The sequence below is a fragment of the Carcharhinus amblyrhynchos genome, chromosome 4 (genome assembly GCF_965287045.1).
Source record: "Carcharhinus amblyrhynchos chromosome 4, sCarAmb.v2.hapA, whole genome shotgun sequence".
In the NCBI taxonomy this organism is placed as follows: domain Eukaryota; kingdom Metazoa; phylum Chordata; class Chondrichthyes; order Carcharhiniformes; family Carcharhinidae; genus Carcharhinus; species Carcharhinus amblyrhynchos.
This window is the reverse complement of record NC_137327.1, coordinates 97,441,337-97,457,303: the sequence shown is the minus strand read 5'-3', so window position 1 is coordinate 97,457,303 and position 15,967 is coordinate 97,441,337.

Sequence of the window (15,967 nt, the reverse complement as noted above, 5' to 3'; positions counted from 1 at the left end):
TGTTGTCTGCTCTGCACAGAATACAAAACTGAAAGTAATACAGCAGCCTGTGAAAAAAGTCTCTGATGACATCATCTTCAAATCATGTGATCAGCTCTTAAAGCAACTTGTAACACTTTTAAATATATAACAAAAACTCAGCTACTCCTGATTGAGCATGGTGTAACTTTTTAAGGGGTTTCAAACAGCAATGTTGGAGGCTTGGGGATGGGCAGGGATGGTTTTGGGGTATTAGGGGTGCAAAGTTGAAATTTCTGCTGAGTTTAGTGATTGCCTGCGGCTCTGCAGGAGGTCACAGTGCAGCTTATGTCAGATCCTGAGTGTGGACTATAATTTAATGACTTTCATGTTAACCTGTACACTATTGACATTCTAAAGCTCTGGTCAGTTTCAGAGGGATAATGACAGCAAACACTGAAAATTAAGCATCTGCCACCCTATCCTTAGCCCAATCTAACCCCTCAGCAAAAGAAACAAAACATTTACCAGGATAATATCAGGAATGCAAGGCTATACTTATCAGGACAGAATAGTCAGTGAAAAGAGAAGTCTGTGGGAGGCCTAATAGATGTTTTTTAGAATCGAGAAAGGTCATGACAGAGAGGATATAGAGAGAATATTTAACTTGTTTTAAATAATGTTCATTATGTTGTGAAATGTCTCCTTTAATTCGGGGTGAATGAACGAGGGATGGGGATCATCACACAGATCCAGTATCCTTCATCTGATATCCTTTGGGCCAATTGCACTTTCAGTTTTCACATATTTTCAGCTTTTGGCCTATTGTATGTACAGTAGACCAAAGCCTACTTACAGTAAAATAGCCTAAGCTTAGGCTAGCTATCGTCTACAGATATGAGGCTATTTCTCCATTTGCTAACTCTCAAGCACCCCCAATTTTATCTGATTACACTTGATGCGCCTGTATTGTAGAATTGTATTCCTTTATTGACATACAAATTAACTTCACAGCCGTTCAAAAAAAATCGGTTTTGGAATATGATCAGTCTTTGGATGCACGATAAAACATATTCAATCTGTACTAATTCTGCCTGGAGACAGGTGAACATGGAAATCCGGAGATTACAGCACGGGGATAGCTCATGTTATTTGGTTGCCGTGGGGAAAAGGACCAGGCTGGAACCAATTAATGTCAAGCGATAGGTTTTAGACCTCGAGACAAAAGAGTGGAAGTCGTTTTTATCTGGACACAAACAAACAGATGCAAATAAGGCCAAGACTGAAACAGCTGCTGCTTTGAAAAGCAGAGGGGACAAAGATTGTTTTTTGTTAACTAATTTTTGGTTAAAAGAGATGGAATTCATGGAGATTGTCAGATTGAGCCAAGGAGTTGCTGGATTGGGCATTGTCACTGGAAATCAGTTCAAAGATGTTCAGAAGAATCAATAAGGCAATCTTCAAAGGAAGACTTGTCCTGATGTGACAGGGAGAAGAGAGCTCGTTGAAAAAGTCAGGAGGAGTTTGAACTTGACTCCACAAGATTACCTACCTGCTGAGAGTGTGGTGGAATGTATGGGTTCAAAAGTATTTTGATTAAGTGAGGAGGCGCTTCACTGTAGTTTAGCCTGTTAGTTTTTTTATTAAGTAATGTTTAGTGGATGTTGATTTTAGTTTACGTGTAATGGTAAAGAACAAAGAACAAGGAACAAAGACTATTACAGCACAGGAACAGGCCCTTTGGCCTTCCAAGCCTGCACCAAACATGCTGCCTGACTTAACTAAAACCCCCTACCCTTCCAGGAAACATATCCCTCTATTCCCATCTCATTCATGTACTTGTCAAGACGCCCCTTAAAAGTCACTATCATATCTGCTTCCACTACCTCTCCTGGCATCGAGTTCCAGGCACCCACCACCCTCTGTGTAAAAAATCTGCTTTGTACATCTCTTTTAAAACTTGCCCCTCGCACCTTAAACCTATGCCCCCTAGTAATTGACTCTTCCACCCTGAGAAAAAGCTTCTGACTATTCACTCTGTCCATGCCTCTCATAATTTTGTAGACTTCTATCAGATCTCCCCTCAACCTGCATCGCTCCAATGAGAACAAACCAAGTTTCTCCAACCTCTCCTCATAGCTAATGCCCTCCATACCAGGCAACATCCTGGTAAATCTTTTTTGTGCCCTCTCCAAAGCCTCCAGATGCTTGTGGTAGTGTGGCGACCAGAATTGAATACTATATTCCAAGTGTGGCCTCACTAAGGTTCTATAAAGCATCAACATGACTTGTCAATTTTTAAACTCAGTATTCCAGCCAATGAAGACAAGCATGCCATATGCCTTCTTGACTACCTTTTCCGCCTGCATTGCCACTTTCAGTGGCCTGTGTACCTGTACACCCAGATTCCTTTGCCTATCAATACTCTTAAGGATTCTGCCATTTCTTATCTGTACTAGATCTTCCAAAATGCATTACCTCACATTTGTCCGGAATAAACTCCATCTGCCATCTCTGCACCCAAGCCTCCAACCGATCTATATCCTGCTGTATCGTCTGATGGTCCTCATCACTATCTGCAAATCCACCAACCTCCGTGTTGTCCGCAAACTTACTAATCAAACCAGTTACATTTTCCTCCAAATCATTTATATATATTACAAATAGCAAAGGTCCCAGCACTGATCCCTGAGGAACACCACTTCACAAAACCACGTTGCGTCTCACTCATATGTCCACTTATTTCCAACTGTCTCGAAGAATCCTCTCCAATAATTTACTTACCACTGATGTAATGCTCACCAGCCTGTAATTCAATTATTCTTGCCACCCTTCTTAAACAAAGGAACAACATTGGCTATTCTCCAATCCTCTGGGACCTCTCCTGTAACCAGTGAGGACACAAAGATTTCTCTCAAGGCCCCAGCAATTTCCTCCCTTGCCTCTCAGTATTCTGGGGTATATCCCATCAGGCCCTGAAGGCATGTCTACCTTAATGTTTCTCAAGAACCCCAATACCTCCTCTTTTTTGAGTGTCTTAAAATGTGACACTGTGTCATGTAATTCTTTCCTTCAACTGTTAGGTAATTCATATCACCTTACAACAAGTTATCAGCTTCTTAGGAGAACGTAAAAAAGTGAAGAGAAAAACTAAGGAAAGGTGGGCCAAATGCCCTGTTGTCATGTCATAAGCCCTGTGATCTCAGCATCCCCCAACCTCCATCTCTCCCAGAACCAATTGTCAGGACACCCACCGTAAAGCCAATTACCTACATAGCCAGTGGCTGCACAACATTTTGTTGCTTTCTCTATACCTTTCCTCTCGGGTTTTAAATGAGGCTCAGTTAAAATTGAGCCAATCTTACAGGAATTTAGAATTGAATTTGCGCAATGCAATATTAATAGTAAATAGGATGTGATTTCCTTTAATTGCTTGAATGTATAGGATATTAATTTTCCAGATTTATTTCCCTAATTAGCCTTGGGTTTCAGATCTGTTTTCTTTTTGTTTCTAAGACTATTTGGTCCCTGGAGTATAAGGAACCTCTTAACCTAATACATAAAACGTCACAACATTTTTTGCATCAAGGTGGATACTTCATATCTTTCTAAGTTCATAGGGAGAGATGGTGGCATAGTGGTAATGCCACTAGTCTTGAAATCCAGAGGCCGAGACTTATTCCCTCTGGAGGTATGGGATCATATCCCACCATAGCAGTTGATGGAATTTAAATCTGATTAATAAAATCTGAAAGCGAAGGTCTCAGTAATGGTAACTGCGAAACTATCATTGATCATCATTAAAAACTCATCTGCTTCACTCATGTCCTTTGGAGGAAATCTGCCACCCTTCAGGTCTACATGTGACTCTACTCTTAACTGTACCTTGAAATGGCCAAGCAAGCCAATTAGGGATGGGCAACGAATACTGGCCTAACTTGCCAGTGACATCCATATCCCATATAAAGAATACATTAATTACTTAATCTTCAGTGAGTAATACTGTTGTAGCCACAAAGTCAATGATAGCTTGAAGCAGCTGAGTAGTGATTTAATACAAGTGTTTACTGGATGGTCATCTTTATCATTGGCTTGCAATTAGAACATCATCATTAGACTAAAAATGTAATTCAACAGCAGCAAATTAAGACAGTTGGTAACATGTGTTTAAGCTCAGTGATCAAGCAGTCAGATCGTCCTGTACTTTATTTATCAATTTTATCTTCAGCTGCATATGTTGCATTAATGTTTTCATGTCTGTGAGCTAAAGTGTAAGCCGTAACTGGGGCATACGTTTATTTAATGATTTTGGGAACAACATGAACATGCAGAGAAGTTCGGAGTTTCTATTCTTCCCTAAGGCTCTGTAGCAAAAGGTATAAATAGAAGAACAGAGCATACCTCTTGTGATGTCTGGGTTTTCAGCTCTGATGAAATTCTGAATCTGTTTCACGGAATCATAGAATCCCTATAGTGCAGACGAAGGCCATTCAGCCCATCGAGTCTGCGCCAACCACAATCCCACCCAGGCCCTATTCTTGTAACCTTACATATTTACCCTGCTTGTCCCCCTGGCATCAAGGTTAATTTAGCCTGGTCAGACAACCTAACCCGCACATCTTTGGGCTATGGGAGGAAACCGGAGCACTCAGAAGAAACACACACAGACATGGGGAGAACATGCTGACTCCACACAGACAGCGACCCAAGGCTGGAATTGGGGGTGCCTGGCGCTGTGAGGCTGCAGTGCTAACCACTGAACTGACTGAAACCCTCCAGCTTAAATCACTTAAATCAATGATTCATCAAAAATTTTACCATTCATGGTTTGAATGCATGCTTTAGATTGAAGAAAAATGAAGGACCAAATTGGGGATTGAAAGTTACTTTTGCCATTTACCGTGCAGAAATGTTTTGAAAACTGAGCATATCTTTAGTATTGTGTGATAAAATGAGGTGGTTTTCAAACATAAGTCAGAATTTTCTGACTGTTCATACTGGTGTGATCTTCTGGTCCTGCTGGTGGTGTTTGCCCGCTGAAGGTTCAAAGTTTTAAAGTTTATTTATTAATGTCGCAAGTAGGCTTACATAAACACTACAATGAAGTTCTTGTGAAAATCCCGAGTCACCAGACTCTGGTGCCTGTTGGCGTACACTGAGGGAGAATTTAACATGGCCAATGCACCTAACCAGCACGTCTTCCAGACTGTGGGAGGAAACCAGAGCTCCCAGAGAAAACCTTTGCAAACACGGGTAGAAAGTACAAACTCCGGACAGACAGTGACTCAAGCCAGGAATCAAACCTAGGTCCCTGGTGCTGTGAGGCAGTAGTGTTAACCATTGTGCTACAATCCCTGCGTCGTGGGATGCAATCAATGGAAAATCCCATTGACAGAGACAGGACCAGAAGATTCCACTGCTGGTGAACAGCATGCTACCTTTGGCCACGAGAAACACTCCACGGGGAGGCCAGAGAGGTCCCCCCGCCCCCCATTATCGTCTACAGGTTACTTATAGATGGGCAAAACATGCCACAGAGCACCAACAAGTTGCTTTTGCCTTGAGCACAAAAACCTCATCAAAATGAATGGGAAGAATGGCAATCCTTTTGATGATACATTGATGAGGTGATTTAAGCTGGAGGGTTTCAACCCCATCAGGACTGTCGTTCAGTTGGTTCCTCTTTATTGCTTTCAGTCCCCCAAGTGTTGAAAATCTAATCTCACAGTTGTATATTGCATTAGTAAACTGAACCTTGCTTATAAAATTACAGTGTCCTCCCTCATGCACTACCACAGACTGAGCTGACCATGTCCTAAAGTAAGAAGTCTCACAACACCCTGTTAAAGTCCAACAGGTTTATTTGGTAGTAAAAGGAATGGAGTTATAATTCCAAGTCAGGATGGTGTGTGGTTTGGAGAGGAACTCGTAGGTGGTAGTATTCCCATGAGTTTGCTGCTTTTGCCATATAAATGTTGTAGCTACAAGAGCAGGTCAGAGACTGGAAATTCTGTCGGGAGTACCCCATCTCGATTCCCCAAATCCTGAAAACCATCTACAAGGCACAAATTTCTCCGGTTGCCACTTGTTGAATATATACAGCTCCAACAACATTCGAGAAGTTCAAAACCATCAAAGCAGCCCCATCAACCACCTCAAACATTCATTCCCTCCACCACCAACGCACAGTGGCAACAATGTGTATCATCTATAAAATGCACTGCAGCAACTCACCAAGGCTCCTTTAACAGCACCTTCCAAACTTGTGAACTCTACCTCCTAGATGGCAAAGGCAGCAAATTCATGGGAACACAACCAACTACAAGTTCCTCTCCAAGACACACACCATCCTGACCTGGAATTATATCACTATTCCTTTTGCTACCAAATAAATCTGTTGGAATTTAATCTGGTGTTGTGAGGCTTCTTACTGCGCTTACCCCAGTCCAACGCTGGTATCTCCTCAAGGACATGGCTGCTGGACTGGATCTACTGCAGGGAATCAACAAGAGTGGAAAATCTACTTGAGCTCATCCTCACCAACCTACCTGCCGCAGGTGCATCATCCATGACAATATTCATAGGAGCGGTCACCACACAGTCCTTGTGGAGACAACATCTCAACTTCACATCAAAGAGATCCTCCATTGTGTTGTGTGGCACTATCACTGTGCTAAATGGGACAGACTTCAAAAAGATCTAGTAACTCAAAATTAGGCATCCATGAGGCACTGTGGGCCATCAGTGACAGCAGAATTGTACTCAAGCACAATCTCATGACCCGGCACACCCCCCCCACTCTACAATTACCATCAAGCCAGGGGATAACTTTGGTTCAATGAAGAGTGCAGGAGGGCATGCCTGCAGCAGCACCAGGTATACCTAAGAAGTGAGTTGTCAACCTGGTGAAGTTACAAAACAGGATTGTTTATATTCCAAACAGCATAAACAACAAGTGATAGGCTGAACTGAGCAATTCAACAACCAACAGATCAGATCTAAGCTCCGTAGTTCTGCCAAATCCAGCGTGAATGGTGGCAATTAACTACTTACTGGAGGAGGAGGTTTCACAAATATTTTCATGGGGGAACCCAGCACATCAGTGCAAAAGAGAAGGCTGAGGCATTTGTTGCAATCTTCAACCAGAACTGCTAAGTGGATGGTCCATCTCAGCCTGCTATGGCAGTTCCCAGCATCACGGATATCAGCCTTCAGCCAATTTCATTCCCTCCACGTGATATCAAGAAACAGCTGAGGGTACTGCGGCACCAGTGCAAAGGGTATGGCCCCTGACAATATTCTGACAATAGTAATGAAAACTTATGCTCCAGAACTTACCATTCCCCTTGTCAAGCAATTTCAGTACAGCTACTACACTGGCATCTGTCTGGCAATGTGGAAAATTGCCCAGCTGTGTCCTATATACAGAAAGCAGGAAAAATCCAACATGGCCAATTACTGGTCTATCAGTCTACTCTTGATCATCACTAAAGATGGAAGGGTTCATCAACAACACTATCAGTTATAAGCGATTCACTGATTTTCAGATTGGGGTCCACCAGGGCCACTCAGCTCCTGACCTCATTACAGTCTTGTTTGAAACATGAGTAAAAGAGCTGAACTCCAGAGGTGAGATGAGAGTGACTGCCCTTGACATCAAGGCCACATTTGATCAAATGTGGCATCAAGGAGCCTAGCAAAACTGGGGTCAATGAGAATCAGCTGGAACTCAGGAGTTCCTCAGGGTAGTATCCCAGGCCCAACAATCATCAACTGATTCATCAATGACCTTCTTTCCATAAAGTAGAAGTGGGATGTTCACAGATGATTGCACAATGCTCAGCATCATGTGTGACTCCTCAGATAATGAAGCATCCTGTTTGATTGGCAACCCCATTCATAAACATTCGCTCCCTCCACCACTTATGCACAGTAGCAGCAGTGAGTACTATCTGCAAAATGCATTGCAGGAACTCACCAAGAGTCCTCAAACAGCACAGTCCAAACTCAGAACCACTACATCTAGGAGGACAAGGGTAGCAGAGGTAAGGGAACAACACCACCGAGAAGTTCCCCTCCAGGAGGAACTTCTTCACACAAAGGGTTATGAATCTGTGGAATTTCCTGCCCAATGAAACAGTTGAGGCTACCTCATTGAATGTTTTTAAGGCAAGGATAGATAAATTTTTGAATAGTAAATGAATTAAGGGTTATGGTGAGCAGGCGGGTAAGTGGAGCTAAGTCTACAGAAAGATCAGCCATCATCTTATTGAATGGTGGAGCAGGCTCAAGGGGCCAGGTGGCCTACTCCTGCTCCTAGTTCTTATGTTCTTAGATTCTTATATAGGTCAAACAACATTCTCAGTTGGAACTATATCATGGTTCCTTTACTGTTGCTGCATCAAAATTGTGGAACTCCCTCCCTAACAGCACTGTGAATATACCTACACTATAGAAACTACAGTGATTCAAGAAGGCAGCTTACTACCACCTTCTCATCAACAATTAGGGATGGGCAATAAATGATTTCTACATCTCCTGAATTATTTTGTTTTAAATTTTGTCTAATGCTACATACGTGGGAACCAGCCTGCTTGAGTTAGATGGTATGAGTGGTGGGATTGAGCGTTCTGGCTTAGTCTCTCATCTGACCCCAGTTATGGTGTTGTGTATCAGTCACTTACATGTTGGCCCAACCCAGGGGTCATTTGGCAAACATTTGCAGGTCACACTTTGGCAACCATTGGTCTAATATCCTGAGACATGTACTCAGACATTCCCATTTTATCTGGCTCTATTTTTCTCTGTGGAGATGCTGACCAGACAGATAACACATGCTCAATTGCACATCACTTACTAAAATTTGAAAATAAGTCAATGTGAATGATTTTGGTTTTGATGCTGGAGCCTGTTGCCAAGCTACTGTAGCAACGAATCATTATGGTGACCATCACACAAGTGATGTGACCACTTTCTTCTGCCAGGTACAGCAGGCAGTAAGTCAATCAAATGATATGTTGGCCTTCACAGTGAGAGGAGTTGAACATAGGAATATGGATGTTTTACTGCAATTGTACAGCCCATTGAGGCCAAACCTGGAGTATCTGAGCAAGGATATTCTTGCTATGGAAGGAATGCAGCGAAGGTTTACCAGGCTGATTCCTGGGATGGCAGGTCTGTCATGCGAGGAGAGACTAAGTCAGTTAGGATTATATTCACTGGAGTTGAGAAGAATAAGAGGGGGTCTCATAGAAACTTATAAAAATCTAACAGAGTTAGACAGGGTAGATTCAGAAAGAATGTTCCCAATGGTGAGGGAGTCCAGAACTAAGGGTCATAGTTTAAGGATAAGGGAGAAACATAGAAATATAGAAACTAGGAGCAGGAATAGGTTGTTCGACCCTTTGACTCTGTTCTACCATTCATAATGATCATGGCTGTTCATCAAGTCAGTATCGTGATCCCTCTTCCTCCCATATCCCTTGATCTTTTTAGCCTCAAGGGCTATATCTAATTACTTCTTGAAATAAGGAAACGTTTTGGCCTCAATTACATTCTGTGGTAGTGAATTCTGTACATTCACCACCCTCTGGGTGAAAAAATTTCTCCTCACCTCAGTTCTAAAAGGTTGACTCCTTATCCTTAAATAATGACCCCTAGTTCTGGACTCCCCACTATTGGAAACATTCTTTCTGAATCTATCCTGTCTAACCCTGTTAGAATTTTATAAGTTTCTATGAGATCTCCTCTCACTCTTCTAAACTCCAGTAAATATAATCCTAATCAATTTAGTGTCTTCTCATATGACAGATCTACCATCCCAGGAATCAGCCTAATAAATATTAGGTAAATATTTTAGAACTGAAGTGAGGAGAAATTTCTTCACCCAGGGGATGGCGAATGTGTGGGATTCACTACCACAGAAAGTAGTTGAGGCCAAAACAGTGTGTGATTTTAAGATGAAATTAGATATAGTTTTTAGGGTTAAAGGAATCAAAAGATATGAAGGGAAAGCGAGATTGGGATATTGACTTTGATGATCAGCCATGATCAAAATGATTGGCAGAGCAGGCTCCAGGGGCCTACTCCTGCTTCTAGTTTCTACGTTTCTATGTTTGCCTTGGCCTCCCAAGTGTGAAATTCGGAATTCTGGCCTTCTTGCAAGTTTCTTACTTGAAAGTGTCACTGAAGTGTCACTCTGGGCATCTTGGTGGTCTTCTGGCTCCTTATAGTTGGTGGTAGCCTGTAACCAGAAACTTAGCTTTCTACCCAACAGCTAGTGTTGCTTCTGCTGTCTTTGGAAAGACAACAGACTGGGAGCCTGGGAATTAAAAACACCCGCGTTTCACAATGCTGGAATAGGGGATTCCACTTTTGCTTTGGTCCTCACCTGCCTGATTCCTGCTCCAGGTTAAAATTGGGCCTATGAGATATATTCTAAATTAACTGCAGTAAGAAGTCTCACAACACCAGGTTACAGTCTAACAGATCTATTTGGTAGTACGAGCATGAGCTTCATGTCACACAACCTGTAATCCCCCTGGCTTGCCTGAGCTTGCAAAATCTTATTGTCTCTGACTTGAGGCAATTCACACCTCTTTAGTTTGTGCTTAACCCTCTCTCCACTCGCATTGTCGACACCTATAAACACTTGATCACCTGTTCAGATTCGTATTCCAATCATTATCTTGTAATTGAGTTTGTGCCTATATATGCCCTGTTTGTGAACCCAACTCTCCACTCACCTGATGAAGGAGCAATGCTCCAAAAGCTCATGCTACCAAATAAGCCTGTTGGACTTTAACCTGGTATTCTGAGACTTCTTAATGCGCCTACCTCAGTCCAATGTCAGCGTCTCCACACCTAAATTAATTGACACAAGTGAAGCTGCACATCTGTGATAAGGTAACCATGAGCAATTCTCCAATTTTTCAGGGGAACCAATTCAAATTCAGATTTTAATGCTCTCAGAATATGAGTAACACATTCATTTGGTGTGTGAGGAAGGAAAACGTTTTATCAGTGTTACATTTCCAGTGTGAATTATATTGGCTTTCCAGGAGTATTTATTTTAAAATTCCCATTAGTTAAGTTCTATATTTACTTATCAATTAAGTAGTCTTTCATTAATATTATGAAATGAACATTATGAATGTTATGAAAGGGGCGCATGGTGGCACAGTGGTTAACACTGCTGCCTCAAGTGCCAGGGACCTGGGTTCAATTCCCCGCGTGGGTCACTGTTTGTGTGGAGTTTGTACGTTCCCCCCAAGTCTGCGTGGGTTTCCTCCTGGTGCTCCGGTTTCCTCCCACAATTCAAAGATGCGCGGGTTAGGTGAATAGCCGTACTACAATTCTCCCTCAGTGTACCCAAACAGGCACCAGAGTGTAGCGACTAGGGGATTTTCACAGTAACTTCATTGCAGTGTGAATATAATCCTACTTGTGACTAATAAATATAATTTATTTTACTTTACATTTCATAAGCATTCACATGGCGCAATCTCCCTCCTAAATGGCTAGAAAATATGGAATAAACTCAGAGAGAACATTAATTTGGAGTCAAGCAGCATTTTAAAAAGGACCTGCTTGAATATCTTCTGATGGATTCTGGAAACCTTAAAAAATTCAAGCCATGTTAATGTTTGTAACTTAAGAGATAAATTCAGTGAAAATTTCAATTTAATCTACAGGGTTCGCTGCTCATGGTGTGTCTCCTCTACATTGAGGAAGGAACACCCCCTTCCATCCTCAAGCACGACCCTGAGTGGCCAATTGTCTGTCACTTTAATTCTCTACCTTTTTGTTTTCAACCTCCTGCAGTATTGCAATGACACTCAAGGAAAAGCACTTCACCTTTTGACTGACCATTTTATAACCTCAGGACTCAAGAATGAGTTTGTTAATATTATCATAACCTCTGGTCCCATTTTGTTTCCTTGTTCTTGATTGATTTTGTTTCTTCTCTCGGTGTTTACCAAAGAGAAGGACAGGGGGGATGTTGAGGCTTGGGAAGCGTGTATGAATATTCTCAGGTAGGTCAATATAATGAAGGAGGAAATGTTGAGTATCTTGAAATGATTATACAGTTATACAAGTCCCCAGGGCTGAATGGAATCTATCCTAGGCAAGGCAGGAAATAGCTCGGGTCTTAACAGAGGTTTTTGCATTCTCTTTAGCCATTAACGAGGTTCTAAAGGATTGAAGCATGGCCAATGTTGTTCCTTTGTTCAAGAAGGGAAATACAAATAATCCACGTAATTACAGACTGGTGAGCCTGACATCAGTGGTGGCGAAACTGTTGGAGAAGATTCTGAGAGACAGGATTTATTCACATTTGGAAGCGAATGGATTTGATAGTTATAGGCAGCATAGTTTTGTGCAGGGAAGGTCATGTCTCGCCAACTTGACTGAAGTTTTGAGGGGGTGATAAGAATGATCGCTGAGAGAAAGACCATATTGTCTCCACGGACTTTGGTCAGGTGTTTGATAAGTCCCTCATGGCAGGCTGATACAAAAAGTAAAGTCATATGGGATCGGGGTTGTGCTGGTTAGATGGATACAGGACTGACTTGGTCTTAGAAGACAGAGAGTAACAGTGGAAAGGTACTTTTCAGAATAGGGATCAGTAACTTGTGGTGCTCCACAGAGATCAGTGCTGGAACCTCTGTTGTTTGCAGTATATATAAATGGCCTGGAGGAAAATGTGGGTGGTCTGATTAATAAGTTTGTGAATGACACAAAAATTGGCGGAGTTGCAGGTAGTGACAAGAAGTGTCAAAAGATACAACAGGATATAGTTAGATTGCAGACTTGAGCAGAGAAGTGGCAGATGGAGTTTAATCTGGACAAATGAGAGGCGATGCATTTTGAAAGATCAAATTTAGATGTGCATTTTACAGTAAATGGCAGAACCTCTAGGAGCACAGACACACAGAGCAATCTGAGCGTAAAGATCCTCAGATCCCTGAAAGTGATAACACAGGTGGATAGGTTGGTCAAGAAGGCATACAATATGCTTGCCATCATTGGCCAGGGCATTGAGTATAAAAGTTAGCAACTTATGTTACAGTTGTATAAAATTTTAATTAGGCCACATTTGGAATATTGCATGGAGTTCTGGTCACCACACTACCAAGAGGATATGGATGTTGTGAGAAGCTGCAAAGAAGGTTTGCCAGGATGTTGCCTGATCTGGAGAGTTTTGAATATGGGGAGAAGTTGGATCAATTTGGATTATTTCCACTGGAAAGACAGAGGCTGAGCGGTGACCTGATAAAGCTCTGCAAAATTAAGAGAGGCATAGATAGGATGAGTAGTCAGAGGCATTTTCCCAGGGTGCAAAGTTTGATTCCAAGCGGGCAAAGTTTAGGGGAGACATGAAGCAATAGTTTTTCATTCAGAGGCTGGTGGGTGCCTGGGATGCACTGCCAGTGGAGGTGGTGGAAGCAGCACACTAGCAATGTTCAAGGTGTACCTTGATAGACACATGAACAGGAGGTGAGCAGAGGGATAGAAACTTCATATGGGCAATAAGTAGTGGATTAAATAAGGATTAGGAATCAGCACAGGCTTGGTGGGCTGAAGGGCCTGTTCCTTTGCTATATTGTTCTCCTGTTTTTCCCTCAGGAATAATGATAGTATGGCTGTGATGGGAGAAGGAATGCTATCATCCTCAGGGAGACCATCAGGTTCACCCTTCCCAGAGTCACTGGCGCTGCTCTGGGATGGCACATCTGCCACCTTCATAATCTGTCAAAGATCAAACTGCGGAACTGCTGAGAGGCCCTGAAAGCTGCTTTGAACATTGTTTCCTGCAGTCATGATGGCAGCATTCTGAACCTGCATAACAACAAGCTGCGAGTTCTGATTTTCAGTCATAGCTTTCAACGCAGCAACAAGACATTGGGTGGTTTCTGTGTGTGTCGCATTTGGAACTGAGAGATCAACTTCAAGAGAACTGGACTTGGCAAATGTTTGCGGGGAATTGGCCTCCACCTCAGTGCTGGAATACGTGAACTCCAAGCTCTTCACAAAGTCTTGTGCCAAACTGAAGTCAAACTCCAATATGCTCCTTGACTGTGACAACAGGCTCTGTGGGAGGATCATCAATTTACTAAGCATCTCACTGCACATTCCTATCAGCCTCGTTCTGGAGACAGCTCTTCGACAGTCTGCACCTGAACCCTCTTGATAGTTTACCTTGACATCGGGTGAGCTGGTCTCTGCATTATCCTTTCCCCCTCCTACTTAAGAGAGAGGGGAATGTGCAACGAGATCTGGATGCTGTCATACACCAATCATTGGGGCTAAGCATGCAGGTGGAGCATGCGGTAAAGAAGGTAAAAGGTATGTTGGCCTTCATAGTGAGATCACTATGGAGCAGAATTGTCTTGTTCCAATTATGCAGAATATTGGTGAGATCACACCTGGAATGCTGTGTGCAGTTTTGGTCACCTTATCTGAGGAAGTATGTTCTTGCTATAGAGGGAGTCCAGCAAAGGTTTATCAGACTGATTCCTGGGGTGGTAGGACTGACATACGAAGAGAGTTTGAGTTGGTTAGGATTATATTCACTGAAGTTCAGATGAATGAAGGGGATCTCATAGAAACCCATGAAATTCTAACAGGGTAGATACAGGAAGGATATTCCCAATGTGGAGATGTCCAAAACCAAGTTTAGGGATAGGGGGTAAACCTTTCAGCACTGAGGTAAGGAGAAATTTCTTCAACCACAGTGTAGTGAGTCTGTGGAATCTGCTACCACAGAAAGTAGTTGAGATCAAATCATTGTGGGTCGAATTTTCCCATTTTGTCCACCACAGGAATTGTAGAGGACATGGTACCGACGATGGAAAGGTCTGTTGACCTCGGATGGGATTTCTCGGTTTTGGGGCAAGCACAGCTGGAAAATGTCACCCTGTATCTTTTCAACAAAGAGGTGAATGTAACTCTTGGGGCAAAAGGAATCAAAAGAGACGAGGGGACAGCAGGATCAGGTTATTGAGTTGGATGATCAGCCATGATCATACTGAATGGTGGAGCAGGCTAGAAGGGCTGAATGGCCTGCTCCTGTCCCTATTTTCTACAGTTCTATGGTGACTCACCATACATTAATCCTACCCCAATACAATACTCCAAAATATAATAAAAGCAAATGACTGCGGATGCTGGAATCTGAAACAAAACCAGAAAACGCTGGAAAATTTCAATAGGTCAGACAGCATCTGGGGAGAGAGAACAGAGCCAACGTTTCGAGTCTGGATGACCTTTCATCAGAGCTCTAAAACATGTGCTGTGTGCAGCATTGAGCTGGTGGCTGTGAGTGCCAAATCCAGTGATGGGTTTCTTCCTCACTCATTACTTTGGCATCTAAGCCTTCAGCCTGTCAAACCGCTATCTGCTCAGGAGGCAGGGTCTGGACCTCTGAAAGTATTGAAGCACAGAGACAGGGTTAGGGTGATGGATGAGAGGAGGCAATGTAAGATATGCGTGCTTATGCCACCAGTAACTGCAAATTATAATAGACTGCAAGATGAGGGGGAAATGGGATGTGAGATGGATTCGGCAGAGAAATAGCATCATTCTGGGTGGTTTTAGTCCTACTGCTAATGCCTAACTTAACAATGACCATTAAAATGTTAGTGAGCCCTATCTCTTCCATGGAAGTCAGCACATATTTTGTCTCTGTCTCCACTCTGCTTTGCTGCTGCTGCCATCTATTATGAATTGCCTTCTGTTGCAAGAGAGTGAGATGGGTGTCAATGTGTATAATACAAAGTGTTTGGTGGTGTGCTTGACATAGTTGCGTACCTGACACAATGGGCCTGATTTTTCTATTGCGTCGTGCCCATTTTCGGGCATGAAAACATGGTAAAGTCGGGTGTGAGGCCATTAACGCAATCTGCACCTGCGTCTGCGCAGATGCCCACTTTACCAAGGCGATCCAGTTCGCGCAGGAAACGGGTGCAACGGTGATTTAAGTGCATTTGCATGCATTTAAATTGAA